Source organism: Oryctolagus cuniculus, chromosome 21 (genome assembly GCF_051225735.1).
Source record: "Oryctolagus cuniculus isolate XC-2025 breed Fujian yellow rabbit chromosome 21, ASM5122573v1, whole genome shotgun sequence".
Classification (NCBI taxonomy): domain Eukaryota; kingdom Metazoa; phylum Chordata; class Mammalia; order Lagomorpha; family Leporidae; genus Oryctolagus; species Oryctolagus cuniculus.
Window position 1 is genome coordinate 3953762 of NC_142887.1, and position 16839 is coordinate 3970600.

General features: G+C 42.5%; 1 long non-coding RNA gene across 4 annotated transcripts; it reads right to left on the bottom strand.

Annotated features, from left to right (window-relative positions):
* Positions 1-362: 362 nt before the first annotated feature.
* LOC149119797 (uncharacterized) lies at positions 363-16421 on the bottom strand. Of its 4 annotated transcripts, none has more exons than XR_016227428.1 (3): positions 16058-16421; positions 13264-13350; positions 363-5206 (listed from the first exon to the last, which is right to left on the bottom strand). It is a non-coding gene; the product is annotated as an uncharacterized LOC149119797 (long non-coding RNA). The 4 variants fall into 4 exon arrangements; XR_016227431.1 differs by lacking the exon at positions 363-5206 and adding an exon at positions 7866-8426; XR_016227429.1 differs by lacking the exon at positions 363-5206 and adding an exon at positions 10825-11587.
* Positions 16422-16839: the final 418 nt, after the last annotated feature.

The following is a 16839-nucleotide window of genomic DNA, read 5'->3' on the forward strand; positions in this document are numbered from 1 at the left end:
CACTGGTTTACTCCCCAATTGGCCACAACAGCTGGAGCTGAGCCGATCCAAAGCCAGGAGCCAGGAGTTTCCTCTGGGTCTCCCATGTGGGTGCAGGGGCCCAAGAATTTGGGCCACCTTCTACCACTTTCTCAGGCCATAGCTGGATCAGAAGTGGAGTAGCCAGGTCTTGAACCAGTGCCCATATGAGATGCCGGCACCGCAGGCGGTGGCCCCACCTGTTAGGCCACAGTGCCTATACTAATGTAGAACAACTATGAGTGACTCATTTCAAGACTTTATTTTTGGGCTGGCACTGTGGTACAGCAGGTTATGTTAGAGTTGAAAAAGTGTCCACCACCCCAAGAATGACTCCAAGAGGCTTTCTCTCATGCAATTAGCAAAGGGTAAAGTTTATTGATGATCCAACATGTTGGGGCCCCTGAGCGTAAGAGAACAGGCGGCCCCAAGAAGTAGAGAGTCGGGGTTTTTATACACGTTTAAACAAAGAAAATCAATCATTGCATAGATCAAACAGTCGGTGCAGAGTAAACAATTGATACAAGTTAAGTGATTTTACAATCAGTTGATTTATGAATACAGGGAGTACAGGATATTGAGTAAGGGCTTGATTAGACATCAGAGAACCATATGGCCTATACAGGGAGGATCAAAAAGCCTCCTATTACCAAAAGGGAGGGCCACACAACAAGGTTACGGGAACTGCCTCGATGGTACCTAGGAATGCAGCCGAATGACGATAAGGGACATATGGTGGGGTCAGAGTTCCAGGAGCAAATAGATTTCTTAGTGAAGGTTTGTTAATTTCTAAACAGTGACTCCTTCTATCTTACTTAGGTGAAACTAAGGTTACATCTACATTGGGGTAATTCACTGACTAACTAACTTTAAAGAGAATGGCTATACAGAGCAAGTCTAACGAGGTCGGGAAAGTTCACCAGAGGAGGGCAGGGGGAGCGGGAGCGGCTTTTAACTTTTTAACCCTTCAGTTACATATCTGGCTGCCAGTTTAAGTCCTGATTAGTTTTTTTAATATTTATTTATTTACTTGAGAGGTGGAGACACAGGTAGAGGCAGAGAGAGAGAGGTCTTCCATCCACTGGTTCACTCCCCAAATAGCCACAACGGCTGGAGCTGTGCTGATCTGAAGCCAGGAGCCAGGAGCCTCCTCCAGGTCTCCCACACAGGCACAGGGGCCCAAGGACTTGGGCCATCCTCTATTGCCTTCTTAGGCCATAGCAGAAAGCTGGATTGGAAGGAGCAGCTAGGATTTGAACCAGTTCCCATACAGGATGGTGGCACCGCAATCAGCAGCTTCATCCACTATGCCACAGCACTATTCCCTGCTTTTCTTCTGATCCAGCTTTCTGCTCACTCACTTGAGTGAGCATCAGTTGATGCCCCAGGTGTTTGGGACCTGCTACCCACATGGGGGACCCAGATGAACTTCTACTTTGTCCAGTTCTGGGTATTGCGGTCATTTGAGGAGTGAACAATTGATGAAAGATCGCTCTGTTTCTGTCCCTCTGCCTCTCAAATAAAATAAGCAATTCTAAGAAAAATTTCCCTTTTCTGTACCTTAGTTGGAAATGCTACTTTTAAGAGAAATGAGGTGAAGACTGGGATTCATTTGAAAAGAGGTGAATGGAAACCTAAGGAATAGTTTGGGAATACTTTTGCTTCACGCTGAAAAAAAAATCACTATGCTAAAAAGATTTTGAATGATGTAAAACTACAGTGATAATACAGGGGAAATTTTAAATATGATCATTTATATAAATACAGTTGTACATTTTTAAATCAATATGTAAGCATCTCTTCAGGAGAATTTCTATCAATCCAAGGACTGATTACACCATGAATTTCTACAGGCATGTTTGATAGGCAAAGGGATGGGGGTGGGAAGAATGAAAGAAAAAGAAAGAGCTTGCATCTCTTGATTCATTTACTAAATGCTGAAACAGTCAGGGCTGTATTTGGCCAGAGCTCTGTGCTGGGAACTCAATGCAGATCTCGCACATGGACAGCAAGGACCCAAATTCTTGAGCTGCCTTTCAAGGCCCATACTGGCTGTAAACTGGAATCAGGAATCAGAGTCTGAATCTGAACTCAGACCCTCCAATGTGGAAAGCAGATATCGTAACTGGCATCTTAACTGCTATTCCAAATGCCGTCCTCTACATGCATTTTTAGGTTTACCCAGACTTTTATCTTTGCTGGATTCTTAATTTCATCATTGCATGTTAGGTTACTTTATTAATTCTTAGCACATGCCAAGTGTTTAAAATACTACCCAATTCTTTATAACATGGTCTTTCAGTTGCATGTAATTCAAAGTTCTTAAAACCATTACAATTTATTAATCTTGATAAACAATCCTTACTAGAAATAAATTATAGTAGGATTATCTTCTAAACATAATCTACCTGGAACATATGTGTAAGAGAATAAAGGGTGGGGCAGACAGGGAATAAAATGCCCAGAAGAATCTCTATCCAAAAGCAGTATCTTTGGGTCTGGTGTTGTGGGGTAGCAGATAGCACTGCTGCCTGCTATGCTGACATCACTTACAGGTGCCATTTTGTGTCCCAGCTGCTCCACTTCTGATCCAGCTCTCTACTAATGGCCTAGGAAAAGCAGCAGAAGATGCCCAGGTGCTTGAGCCCCTGCCACCCATGTGGAAGACCCAATAGAAGCTCCTTGCTCCTGACTTCAGCCTGACTCACCACTGGCCATTGCACCCATCTGGGGAGTCAACCAGCGTATAGAAGATCTCTCTGTCTCTCCCTCTCTCTGTAACTGACATTCAAATAAATTTTCTTTTTTTAAAAAAAAATCCAGTAGACCTCAATATTTACATCGATCCCTAATTTGTAAATGAGCCTTTCTGACTGCCTGATATCAAGGTCCCCTGCCTTATACACCTCAGGTCTCTTTGTAAAGGAGTAATACATAAGGCGTCCATTGCCTTGTCGTTTTTTAATTCAGAGAGGGAAGTATCAAAGAGAATGTCCCACAACAAAGCACTTTAGCAGGATCACTGAGCTGTTGGATAATATGGGCAAGAGCAAACCTGACTAGAAGCTCCCATTGGGAGAAACTGACTTTGACTAAGAGGCCTCCAGAGTTACAGAGGGAGGAGTGATTTGGTTCTCTCTGGCACAGGATTTACAATATGACTCTGACATCTCTCTACAGAGATCATCCTTGTTATTTTTGGATTTTACAGTTCCCTGCATCCTGATTCTCTTCACTGTCATAAGAATATAAACCATAAATGATACTTCTGGCCTCCTGAGATTGTGGATCTATTTTGAGCATTTGATCTAGTGATTGCTCTAGTGATTAAGATATAGGTTTAAGATGCCCTTGTCCCATATTAGGCTACCTAGGTTCAAATCCTGGCTTGGCTCCGACCTCCAGCTTCCTGCTACTGTGCATCCCAGGAGACACCAAGTTAGGACTCATTTAATTCTGTCTCTGCCACTTACATGGAAGAGAAGAACTGTGTTTCCTGTCCTTGGCCTGTGCACTGCAGAAATTTATATGTAAGTTGGGTGGGAAGGTGGGAGACTTCTCTGTTTCTGTTTCTCTTATCTCCCTGTCTCAAATTTTAAAAAAGGTGTCAATTCTCCTTCCAGCTAAATTTTTTTTAAAGATTTATTTATTTGCAAGTCAGAGTTACACAGAGAGAGAAGAGGCAGAGAGAAAGGCAGAGAGAGAGAGAGAGAGAGGTCTTCCATCTGATGGTTCATTCCCCCAGTTGGCCACAATGGCCAGAGCTGAGCCAATCCCAAGCCAGGAGATAGGAGCTTCTTCCAGGTCTCCTACACAGGTGCAGGGGCCCAAAGACTTGGGCCATCTTCTACTGCTTTCCCAGGCCATAGCAGAGAGCTGGATTGGAGGTGGAACAGCCGGGTCTCGAACCAGCACCCATATGGGATGCTGGCACTTCAGGCCAGGGCATTAACCCACTGTGCCACAGCACAGACCCCTCCAGCCAAAAATTTTAACAAGAGTCAAGAGAAATTGATGGTTCATTCAGCCTATCATCCTTTGCAGCTGCAGATCTTATATAGATCAATGTGCTTAGTCTTCTGATTTCCAGCTTTTCAACTACATCCACAGCTTTTTAAAATTAACACTTTGGGTGCTTTTAAGACTTACCTGTGGTCCCCAAACAACTCAAGTTTAAAAATTAAACAGATGGCATTGTGGCATAGCAGGTTAAGCTGCCACCTGCCCCACTTCTGATCCAGCTCCCTGCTAACGTACCTCAGAGTGCAGTAGAGGGCAGCCCAAGCACCCACATGGGAAACTTGAAAGAAGCTCCTGGCTCCATGCTTTGGACTGGCCCAGCTCTAGCCATTGTGACTATGTGGTGAATGAACCAGTGGATAGAAGATCTCTGTGTCTCGCTCTCTCTGTGTAACTGACTTAAAAATAAATAAATACATATTTTTAGAAAGCTAAACAGACCTTAATTTTTGTATTTTTAAAATTATATTAATCTACTTGAGGGACAGAGAGCTTCAGATAGAGAGAGGGAGGGAGTCCCATTGGGTGGTTCACTTTTCAAATGACTATAATGGCCAGGGATGGACCAGGCTGTATCTCAGAGCCATGAACTCAATTCAAGTCTCCAAATGGGGCAGTGAGAAATCAATGACAGCTATGCATCAGCAGAAAGCTGGAATTTGGAGTGAAGTAAGATGCAAACTTAGACACTCTAGCATGGGATTTAGGTGTCCCAGGTACCATCTTAACCACCAGGCCAAACGCCTGCCCCAGATCTTAGTTTAAATCATATTTTGGCTGCTTAGTAACAATGATCATTGATAATAATCTATACTCTCTTTATCTAGTTTTCACTATCTGAAATGAGATAATAGAGGTATAATTAAGCTCAAAATATGCACATGGAAGTCCAGTCAATAGGTAGTAGGGATGCAAAATCAAGGTTTTGGCTGAATGAGTTCCAGTTGACTACAGAGTATTTCCCCCTCAGCAGAGCTCACACATGAGTGGATCTAAAGTAGCAGACACTGACATGCATACAAGGAGCTCACCACAGGGTGCCTCCACATCTTTCTCATCATGCACTGCTCACAGGCTACATGTAGCTGCCTCACACTCCGAGACGATCACAGTGCTGTCTTGGTCGAGTCTCCAAATCCAGTATATCCTTTCAGTCATTAGGCTTATTCTTGATCAAACAGAAAAGTACAGTAGAATGGGAAAATTAAAATTAATAGAAAATCATGGCTATGACATCAAAACAGCATCCAGTAAAAATGAGTTACATTTATTGACTGAGTCCATAATCAGATCATTTAACTGTAGTAGTCTTGAGTCGTGAGAAAAAGAGCTAAAGGAATGTTCTGAGTGTGTGTATGTGTACATATAAAACTACACAACTCATTCCCTATCAACACTCATAGAACTTTCTGCAGAATCACTCCATAAATCACCATGAACATTAATAGGGTAAGACAAAACTTTGCAAGCAGTAAAGTCTTGATATTTACCTTCCTTCTAAAGGAAACACAATGAGTGTGTCCATGGCTAAAGTGAAGTGCTGGAGGCTAATTCAAAGCATGTCCATTGAATTCTGCATGATATACTTTGACTTTTGAAACTCAGGCCCATAGTAGACCTCCTCCAAGAAGTTAAGCACAAAATCTTTTTTTTCTTTTTCTTTTCTTTTTTTTTTTGGGGGGGGGGGACAGGCAGAGTTAGACAGTGAAAGAGAGAGAGAGAGAGAAAGGTCTTCCTTCCGTTGGTTCACCCCCCAAATGGCCGCTATGGCTGGCGCACTGTGCTGATACAAAGCCAGGAGCCAGGTGCTTCCTCCTGGTCTCCCATGCGGGTGCAGGGCCCAAGCACTTGGGCCATCCTTCACTGCCTTCCCGGGCCAGAGCAGAGAGCTGGACTGGAAGAGGAGCAACTGGGACAAAACCGCACACCAACTGGGACTAGAACCCAGAGTGCCGGCACCTCAGGCGGAGGACTGGCCTAGTGAGCCACAGTGCCAGCCTAGAATTTGAGTCTTATACTAAACCTCCCAAGCTAAAGTCTTTGCCATACAGGAGCCCCTGAGAATTCTACATTACAAAGCTGCAGACTATAAGAGCCACATTTTGTGGGTAACATTTCCATATGTTTAGTCCACATATACAAGTATAGCCTGCCTTTGTTTTTATAACACATATTATAAAAAAGAATGTAGCATCTGTGAGCAATATATAAAAGGAATCTCTTACTGCACTAAAGTATGTAATTCTAATGAAATCTAATTGGAAAGGACACAGAACTGACTCACAATCTAATGTGTCAGCAGCTAAAGGCTCAAAATGGATAAAAACCCTCTTTGGTAGTAATGCTTGTCCAGAGCCCCCTTCTTCCTGAAATGTTTGTTAGAATACTACTAATACTAGTCTACTATTAGAATAACAGGATAATAATTCTAGTATTTTTATAGATGGAAACTTTTATTAACAAAGCACACTTCACAGTTCCTTGGTGCTTGCAGTTTCCCAGAATAACCAGAACATAATAGCGAAGAGCAGTGAATGTTGGGGCAGTGTATTCTGGTTTCCTACTGTCACTTTAGGGGTGCTGTGTCTCAAGCCCTAGCAACAACAGAAAACCTGAAGAATACATCTCTTGATTCTGAGACCTCAAAAGTATCTGGAGATAAGTGGTAAGAGATAAGTGACGTCACCTCAAAAAGACCCACATAAGGGCAGGTAAAGCAGGATGGACCACTAAGTATGACTTCAAGTGACTTTAGATTGCTGTTTCCAGTGCTGTTACTTGATGTCTGAGGATGTCTACTCTTTGTCACATTCTAACAAGAACATGTGCATTCTCACCAATAAGACTGTAATATGCCTACAGTGAGGACATTCTGGCCAGGGGCATTCCTGTGCTACAGACTGTGCTATAGACAAGGGGACATTTACTCTAACACATCATGCACCATAATGAAGTTGCCATAGGTTTTGAGGACAGATTAAGGAGGAACAGACATGTAAGGGAAAGAGATGACAAAGTGCATGCCTAGTACAAGGCCAGATGAGAAAGTACTCCTAGGAGTCTATGTCCCAAATGACTTCTCCATTGCACCTGAAAGTATAGGAGAAACTGAGCTAAATTGTTATGTGATACTTGTGTTCTCAGCCTTCTCAACAAACTCATTTCCCTTTCAAAATGAAAACAAAAGTTCTAGGTTCTGATGGAAATGTAAAAACACAAAATGGTGACAATGGTGTAAGGGCTGGGAACAGGGGATGCAAGCTGGAGGGTTCTGTTTAACACATACCAACACTGTCACAGCAGCCTTGGCATGTGGAGGGGAGCTCTATTCATTAAGAAAGGGGCAGGTGCCATCCACATGTCTACACAACTGACTTAGCCTTGCACAATAACCATCTTAATTATAGTCATGGGAAGGACACAAGTGAAAGTCACTTTTCACCAAGAGGGGGGAGAATGAAAGGGGAATGCCAGGAGAAGAGGGGGACCTTGACACAAGGAAGACTGTGACAAAGACTCACCCTGCAGAGAAATGTGTAGATTTTGGAGAGAAGGCTGCTAAATAATGAGATTCTGCCCTCTAGGGGCATGGCACTGGTATGCCAATCCCCATATTCAATGCCAGGGAGTGACTGGATGGCATGAATGCTAGAATACCAGGGTCACCAAGGCTATCCTAGCTCTGTCCCATGCACTGTATCTGAGCTCTCCAAAGGGCAGTTACCATCCTTGGCCAGCAAGTATATCCCTATGGAACTTCCCCAAACTGCAGGTGTACTTTCAACACCTTTCTCAAACATTCCATCTACCCCTTTCCTATTGTGCTTCCTGCCTCCCCACCCTGCCCCAGACATGTCTCCTTAGGAAGAGACTGCCCCGAAGGAGGGATCCCTCAGAAATTCAGGCCTCAATATCACCCCCACCTCCCTAACCCTTGGGATGAATCCAGCATGAAGAAACCAGTGCAGAGTACCTTACCTAGGAGAATTTCAGACAGGGAGTAACTTTCAGCATATGCAGTGGACAAGAGGCACAGCACCATCCCTGCCTGCTGCTGTGTGTGTCAGAGCAAGTCAGGGCCTGGGGCAGGAGCACAGGAGATGCAAGATTCCTACTCTAAAACTTTTGAAGAAAGGAAATGGGTTCATTTTGGGTTAAGAGTAAAGAAAGAAGGGTGGAGGACAGAGGGTCAGGGAAGGAAATGCACATTTTTACATTTGAAAAATGGCTTGAAAAATTGGCTCTTCACTTAAAGACATAAACAGACTTTGGAAAGTAGTGTTGGAAAGACAACTCACTATGTACAATGGAACTGTAATAAGACTGTCAATATATTTTTCAGCAGAAATTTTGCAGTCCAGAGGGAGTGGTATGGTTTATTCAAAGTCCTGAAAGAAGTAAACAAGAAAATGTGAATCAATGTATTATTTTCAGTGATCCTGTATTTCAAAAATGGAACATAAAGAAACTTTATTAAAAAAAAAAAGGTAAAGGTGTTTATCACCATTCACTGGAAAAACTGCTAAAGGAAATTCTTCAAGGGGAAGGAAGAGGATACTAACTAGTATAAAGAAATCATGTGAGGGGCCGGCATTGTGGCTCACTTAGTTAATCCTCTGCCTGCAGTGCCGGCATCTCATATGGGTGCTGGGTTCTAGTCTTGGTTGCTCCTCTTCCAGTCCAGCTCTCTGCTGTGGCCCGGGAAGGCAGTGGAGGATGGCCCAAGTGCTTGGGCCCTGCATCCACATGAGACCAGGAGGAGGCACCTGGCTCCTGGCTTCAGGCCAGCGCAGTGCCAGCCATAGTGGCCATTTGGAAAGTGAACAACAGAAGGAAGACCTTTGTCTCTCTCTCTCACTGTCTATAACTCTACTTGTCAAAATAAAAATAAATAGAAATCATGTGAAAATACAAAGCTCATCAGCCAGTGTGCATACAGTATCAGATTCAAACCACTAATATTCTAATTATGGAGGACTGATAAATTATATCACTAGTAAAAGGTTAAAAGACACTCTATAGGGGCTGAAGCTATGGCATACTGGGCTAAGCCTCTACTTGTGGTGCTGGCATCCCAGGTCAGCATCAGTTCTTGTCTCAGGATCATGTCTTGGCTAATCTGCTTCTGATTCAGCTCTCTGCTATGGCCTGGGAAGGCAGTAGAAAATGGCTGAGGTGCTTGGGCCCCTGCACCTGCATGAGATACCTGGACGAAGCTCCTGGCTCCTGGCTCCTGGCTTCAGATCACCCCAGCTCCAGCTGTTGTGGCTATTTGGGGAGAGAACCAGTGCACAGAAGACCTTTCTTTCTTTCTCTACCTCTCTCCATCTGTATCTCTACTTCTTAAATAAAATAAATAAATAAATGAAAAATAACTATAGCTGCAACATTTCCTAAATGATACAAAGTATAAGGTGAAAATGTGACATTCCAACATAAAATGTAGGAGGAGGGGGAGTAAAAGGATAGTCTGTGAATGATATCAGATTAAGGCTCTCAACCTAGAGTTTTTTATTTTTTTTTAATAGAATTAGGAAAACCACTAGGCAAACAACTATATCATGAGGGATCTCTTAAAAGTTCAGGAAAATGTGTAATTTCAAAATATTTTTCACCAAAATAAACTTATATTTTAATTCTAATTTCATTAACTTTTTGAAATAAAGATAAAAAAAAAGATTTTTTAAAAGATTAAAAGTATGTCACTATAGAAAATCATCAAGTCACAAAGGATATTGGTTAGAGATAAAAAAAGATGAATTTATAAAACAATAGTACTAATAAAATAGTAATAAATCCTCACCTCTTAATAATTATTTTGAATGTAAATGAATTATCTAAATAAAAGGCAAACAATGGATGGAAAACATAAAAAAGATAAAGATATGACTATATAGAGGCTACAAGAGGCTCATTTACTTTAAAGGGCATTTATAGATTGGAAGTGAAGGGATGGAAAGAGATAATCAATGTAAATGAAAAGCAACAATAATCAGAGGTAACTATAAGTCAGATCAACTAAATCAGACTTTAGGCCAAAGCTGTAACAAAGAGACAAAGGTCACTGTATAGTGATAAAAGTATCAGTTCAAGTGGATATAAAATTATACACACACCTAAACTCAGACTATCTCTCTGTCTCTAAAACACAGGAATACATATAAGAAATTTAAAGGAAAACAGACTATTACACAATAAAGGCAGGGATTTCAAATCCCCATTTTCAACAATAGATCATCTGGATTGAAAATCAACAAGAAAACATTGGGACTGAATTATGCATTAGGAACAAATGGTCCTACCAGACATATACAAAACATTCTGGGGGCTGGTGCTATGGTGTGAGCTGAGACTCCACCTACGGTGCAGGCATCCCATGTGGGTGCCAGCTCTAGTCCTGGCTGCTCCTCTTCTGATTCAACTCTCTGCTATGGCCTGGGAAAGCAGTGGAGGATGGCCCAACTGCTTGGGCCCCTGAATCCGTGAGGGTGACCTGGTAGAAGCTCCTGGTTCTGGGCTGCAGATTGTCTCAGCTCCAGTCATTGCAGTCATTTGGGGAGTGGACCAGCAGATGGAAGACTTTTCTCTCTGTCTCTCCCTTTCTGTAGCTCTGCCTCCCAAATAAATAAATAAAAAATAATTTTTTGAGATTTAAAAGCAAGATTTATTAGAGTCAAAGACCTCATGATAAAACTGGAAGCTCCCAAGGACAAGTACTTCTGACCTTGCTAAAGGTAACTTTTGGGATAAATAAAATCTAGAAAAAGAACAAACAAAAAAAACATATTTTGTCCAAGAACAATATAATAAAATCAAAAGTCATCCAAAGTACACATAGAATATATGTGGTCATACATTAAGCCACAAAAATAATGTCAACAAATTTAAGATTAAAATCATATCAAGTATAATTTCACACCCTAGTGGTCTGAAAATAGAAATTAATAATAGGTGAATTAGAAAATATACAAATATGTAGGAACTAAGCCATAGACAACCCTAAATAACTACAGGATCAAAGAAAAACTAAAGAGGGAAGCTAAAAATACCTTGAGGAAAATAAGGAAACAGCATACAAAGCTAATAGGATGTAGCAAAATGTAGTACAATACCACCACAACAAAAAAGAAGATATCAAATAAACAATTTAATTATCTAATGTTATAGCTCAACAAATTAGGAAAAACACTAAATAAGAAAATCAGCAAGAAAAGGAAATGACAGAGATTAAAGCAGTAATTAAAAATACATTGTGGGGGGCCACACTGTGGTATAGGGGGAAAGCTGCTGACTGCAGTGCCAGCATCCCACATGGGCAATAGTTCCAGTCCCGGATGCTCAACTTCCAATCCAGCTCTCTGCTATGGACTGGGAAAGCAGTAGAAGATGGCACAGGACCCTGGGTCCCTGCACCCACTTGAGATACCTGGAAGGAGCTCCTGGCTCCTGGCTTCAGATCAGCCCAGCTCTGGCCACCACAGCCACTTTGGGAGTGAACCAGTGGATGGAAGACTTCTCTCTCTCTGCCTCTGCCTCTCTGTAACTCTGCCTTTCAAATAAATAAATAAATAAATAAAGTTAAAGTAAAGCCCTCATTTTAACATCATAAAATAAAACTACTTATGATTGAATTAACCAATAAGGAGAACGATCTGTATACTCAAAAGTGTGACATATCAATAAAGGAAATTGAAGACAGCAGAAACAATGGAAAGCTAGTCCATGTTCATAGATCAGAAAAATAATATTGTTAAAATGTCCTTCCTACCCACACAAAACAATGTAGATATTTAATGCAATCCCAATCAAAATTTTAATGTCATTCTTCACAGAAACAGAAAAAAATATTAAAATTTGTATAAACAGGAAAGATTAAGAATCACCAAAACAATCTTTAGCAAAAACACCAAAGCTCGATGTATTACAAAGCTACAGCATGGTACTGGCACAAAAACAGAAACATTGACTGATGAACTAGGACAGAAAGCCCAGACATAAACCTAAAAATTGACAATTAACTGATTTTCAAATAAGGTACATAAATGTAGTAAACATAAAATGTAGTAATAGTAGTCTCTTCAACAAATCCTGCTGAAAAAAAGTGCCATCCACATGCAAAATAAATTGGCTACATCTAAATATTTATATGCAATCACTAAAAAATAGATTTCATGCTCAAATATAAAATCTAAAACTAGAAAAGTACTAACAGAACAGGAAAAAGTCCCAAGACATCAGTCCAGAAAATGATTTATTGGATGTGATTCCAAAAGCCAGGCATTAAAAGAAACACAGATTACTGGGATTATAGGAAATTAAAAAATATTTATACTGCAAGATAAATGACAAAGTGAAGAGAAAAGCTACACATTAGAAAGTAAGAGGCTAACAACAAATATGTATAAGGGAATCTAAGTACTCAAAATAACTCAAATATCTTTATTAAAATAAGAAAAGAAACCAAATAGACATTTCTCAGTAGAAGATATATAAATGGTCAACATATGAAAACATCTTTGATATTATTAATGATGAGACACAAATAAAACAAAAATAATGTATCACTTTTCACCTGATGGAATAGCTACTATCAAAAAGATGCAAAATAGTAAGTGTTCATAAGTACACTGTGGAAATGTAAATTAAATTAAATTAAATCAGACAGCTTAGAAAGTAGTATGAAGTTTCCTCTAAAAACATAACATAGAACTTGCATTGGATTTATTAATTCTAAAACTAAGTATATATTTGAACATGAAACCATTATATTTAAGATATAGCTGTACTCCCATGTAGAGTACATAAGACATAAAAACCATGAACATGTTCACCAACACATGAATGGACTAAAAATGTATTCTACTCAGATTGAAAAAGAAGAAAATTCTGTCACATGACAAGATACATGAATAGAGCACATTATATTATGTGACACAAGTCAGGCACAGAAAGGCAAATATATTATCTTGTTTATATCTGAACTCTGAAAAGCCAAAATGCTTATAAGATTCACTAAGTCATAAAACAGACTAAATAAATGTTAAAAGGACTGAACTCACAGGAGGTATTTTCTGATTATGAAGGATCACAAGAGAAAATTAGGGGCGCACATTTGGCCTAGTGGTTAAAATGCCCCTTTAAATGTCCATGTCCTGGATTTGAGCCTTGGTTCTGCCCAATATTCCAGCTTCCTGAAAATGTGCACACAAGTGATGGATCACGTACCTGAGTCTCTTCCGTGCATGAGAGAGACAGGAATGGAGTTTCAGGATCTAGGCCTCACCCTGGTCTGGCTCTGGCTGTTGTGGGCATCTAGGGAGTAAACCAGTGAATGGGGAATATTTTAAAAACAATATCTGATATCAGTAAACTACCCTTCTACCTTAAGAAATTAGAAAAATTGGAAAAAGCTAAAGCCAAACCAAAGAGGAAAAAGATATAGAGAGTAGAGTGGAAAAAGACAAAGAAACGATGGTGCAGTGGTGGCTACTTGCAGGTAGGGAACCAGGGGCTAGGGATGATGGCACATTGTGAGATCTTTCTGCCCAGCAAGATCCTGCTATCTCTGCACCCAGCCATACCGTACAGGATCTCTCCTTGACCCCAATTTGCTCTACTCATTCCTGTCTCACTTTTGCATTCTGCTGATTCCTCTGGGACAGGCCATGCAAGATTCACAACCCACTTGCTTCTGTCCACCCAATGCCTGGCAGGCTTGCTTAGCTTGCAGTGTCAAGAAATGTATAGTGTGTAAGCCAAGTTCACACGTAAGCAGCTTGAGCATGTTTGGATCTCCTGGATACTAAGAGTATATCTGCAACCCTGGTAAAAGAGAGAACTATGCTACTCACTGATAAATACAGAATTTCTTCATCAGGAAAATGATCCCCATGTCTCATCTGGAGACCAGGGGATATGCAAGGATCTTGATGAACACGGTATGAGTGGTGGTCAAGAAAGGCAGAGAAATCAGAACCCTAGTCCAGTCACAGGAGCAGCTGCACACATCTCAGAAAGCAAAAGCAAATGAGGTCCTGCCCACTGCCATTGGTGGTTCCTGAACCAGGTGACCAGGTACTGAAACTGCTCCACCTCAGGAGACAGATAAGACGCACAGTGTGGACAGAATGTGTGCAGCCTCATCCATAATCCATGCTGCACTCACAGTGAGTCCCATCATTCCCAGTCACTCCTTCCCTCTACCCCTTGACCTCATGTTTGAGACATGCAGGCTCAGGAAGAAGGCCCTGAAGTCACTACCTTCCCAAGTAAGCCTGGCTTCAGCTCTGTCCAAATATATACCTCCCCAGGTCAACCCACTCCTGATCCCTCTCGGAGCCTGGGTCCCCTCCCAACTGCCTGAAAGATACTCTGGGGAACAGAGATACTCTGCAAGACGCTTGTCTGATACAAAGCAGTTGCAGGACAGGACCAGTGCTTTGGGATCATATCTTCCCAGCTTGGTGAAAAATTAAAAAATGAGCATCAATATTTGGGGCATCCAGTTTGAATAACTAAAGCTTCCATGTCCAGGTCCTACTTTTGTTTTCGTCTTTTCTGTTTCTTGCCCCTGTTTCCTTGCTGTACTCCATCTATAAACCCATGGAGAGAGGTGACTATGTCTCCTACTACGATCTGCCAGTTCCCTTACACTAGTTTTCACTTTATATATGTGAGTTGACAGAAATATACAAAAAACTATAGCTTTTAAATACACTTAATTAAATCTCTTAAAACAACTGATTTTTCTCAGTCTCTAAAAAAATTATCTTTAAGTCAATTCTGAGGGAAGAATAGCTACTGAAGGGTTAAAAAGTTAAAAGCCGCTTCCCCCCCCAACCTCCTCTGGTGAACTTTCCTGACCTCGTTAGACTTGCTCTGCATAGCCATTCTCTATAAAGTTAATTGGTCAGTAAATTACCCCAATGTGAGCGTAACCTCAGTTTCACCTAAGTGAGATAGAAGAAGTCACCATATATCTCTGCCTCCTGGACCCCTGACTCCACCAGGTGTCCCTTATCGCCATTCGGCTGCATTCCTAGGTATCATCAAGGCAGTTCCTGCAATCTTGTGTGGCCCTCCCTTTTGGCAATAGGAGGCTTTTTGATACTCCCTGTGTTCATAAATCAACTGATTGTAAAATCGCTTAACTTGTACCACTGTCTGCTCTACGCAATGATTGATTTTCTTTGTTTAAACGTGTATAAAAACCCCAACCCAAAACTATTCGAGGCCGCTCGCCTGTACTGGGACGGGGGCCCCGACATGTCGGAACATCAATAAACTTTACCCTTTGTTAATTACATGAGAGAAGGTCTCTTGGAGCGTTTTTGGGGTGGCAAGAGCAATTCAACTCTAATTCGACTGTAACACTACCTCGCCTTTGTTTAATTTTTTACAAAACACAAATAAGCATTTATTTCCCTTTAAATCTGTTTATTCTGTATTGCAGGTCTGCATCTCATGACTGCATTTGGGGGATCCTCAAAGGCCATGACTAGGGCTAACGTGCTCTTCCCAAAGGGCAGCAGTGGAGGTGGGAGGGTGATTTGCAGGCCTGTCCTCAGCATGCACAACAAGAAAGGCGTGACTACAGCTAGAGCACCCATCAGCATGTAGCCTGGTCACCTGGGAAGACCAGGGTGAAGTGTCCGTCCTGACTGGGGATCTGCTGAGATCTAAGCTAAAAGCAAATCCAATCAGAAGTCAGAGAGGACCTTGTGGTTGGGAAACAGAATTTCACAGCAACTTTGAATGAAACTGAGGATCAACATGAAGGGGGATAATGACAATAAAACGACTAAAATCCAAGTAAAACTATTATAGCACCACACACGACTGTCTTTATGTACAAGGGTATCCAACAGGGTCAGAGAAGGAAATAGAGGTCAGACTCGGACCAGGATTCCAGGACTAACGGGAGTAACCCGTTTCAACAAAGCGTAGACAAAAAATAAAACGCTGGCACAGTCAGTGACAACAGAACACAAGGAGGATGGATGCACACAGGAGGGCCTACCATGGAGACTGCAGATGCCTGAACCAACTCTCCTCAAGGCCGGGAGCGCAGGAGGAACCGGGAGAAGCGCGCAGCACACCCGCTGACTCCTCCTAGTCCCAGCCTCCGACTTAGAAGGCGCTGACGGACCTGAGAGGCTGAGGCTGAGGGCTTCTTCCACCACCACAGCTTTATTCCTGGCTCCAACTTGGAGACCACCTCACGGCTGCTAACGCAGGAACCTGTTAGGAGGGAAAAGAATCCTTAACGCCAGGCTCCTGCGGCCACCGGACCGCCGCCGCGCGCTTTTCGCCAGTTCTGCTGCGCCTGCGCGGAGAGGCCGGCAAACCTGGCGCGCTTGCGTCACTTCTCTCTTCCAAGTTCCCGGGATGGTTCCGCTCGGCACCTGCGCGGGACAGCCGGCGGCTCAGGTTGCAGGCTCCTGGGCGATACCTGCTGTCAGTCAACGGGTCGTTTCTCCCGCCAGCCCTCCTCCTTCCAGTCCCTCAGGGAGGCGCGGTGGAGCCCGCCCCAAGGTCCCCCGGGTGCAGGCGAAGTGGCTATGCGGCCACGGTTCCGGGATTCCCGCCCGCGACCCGGACGGCCGATACAGGTCCGTCCCGTGGACAAGGGCTCCTGCTGCACGACTCCTGTGCTCTCCAGGAGCCCCCCCACCCCCACCATCCCCGTCCCAACCCTCAGCCACCCCAGCATCTTTCCAGGGCTTCCCCCGCTGCTGAACCCCTTGCCTTCTGCCCTCTTTCTCTTTCCACTCGCTGCAGATTCTGGGAGCCCGTTCAGTC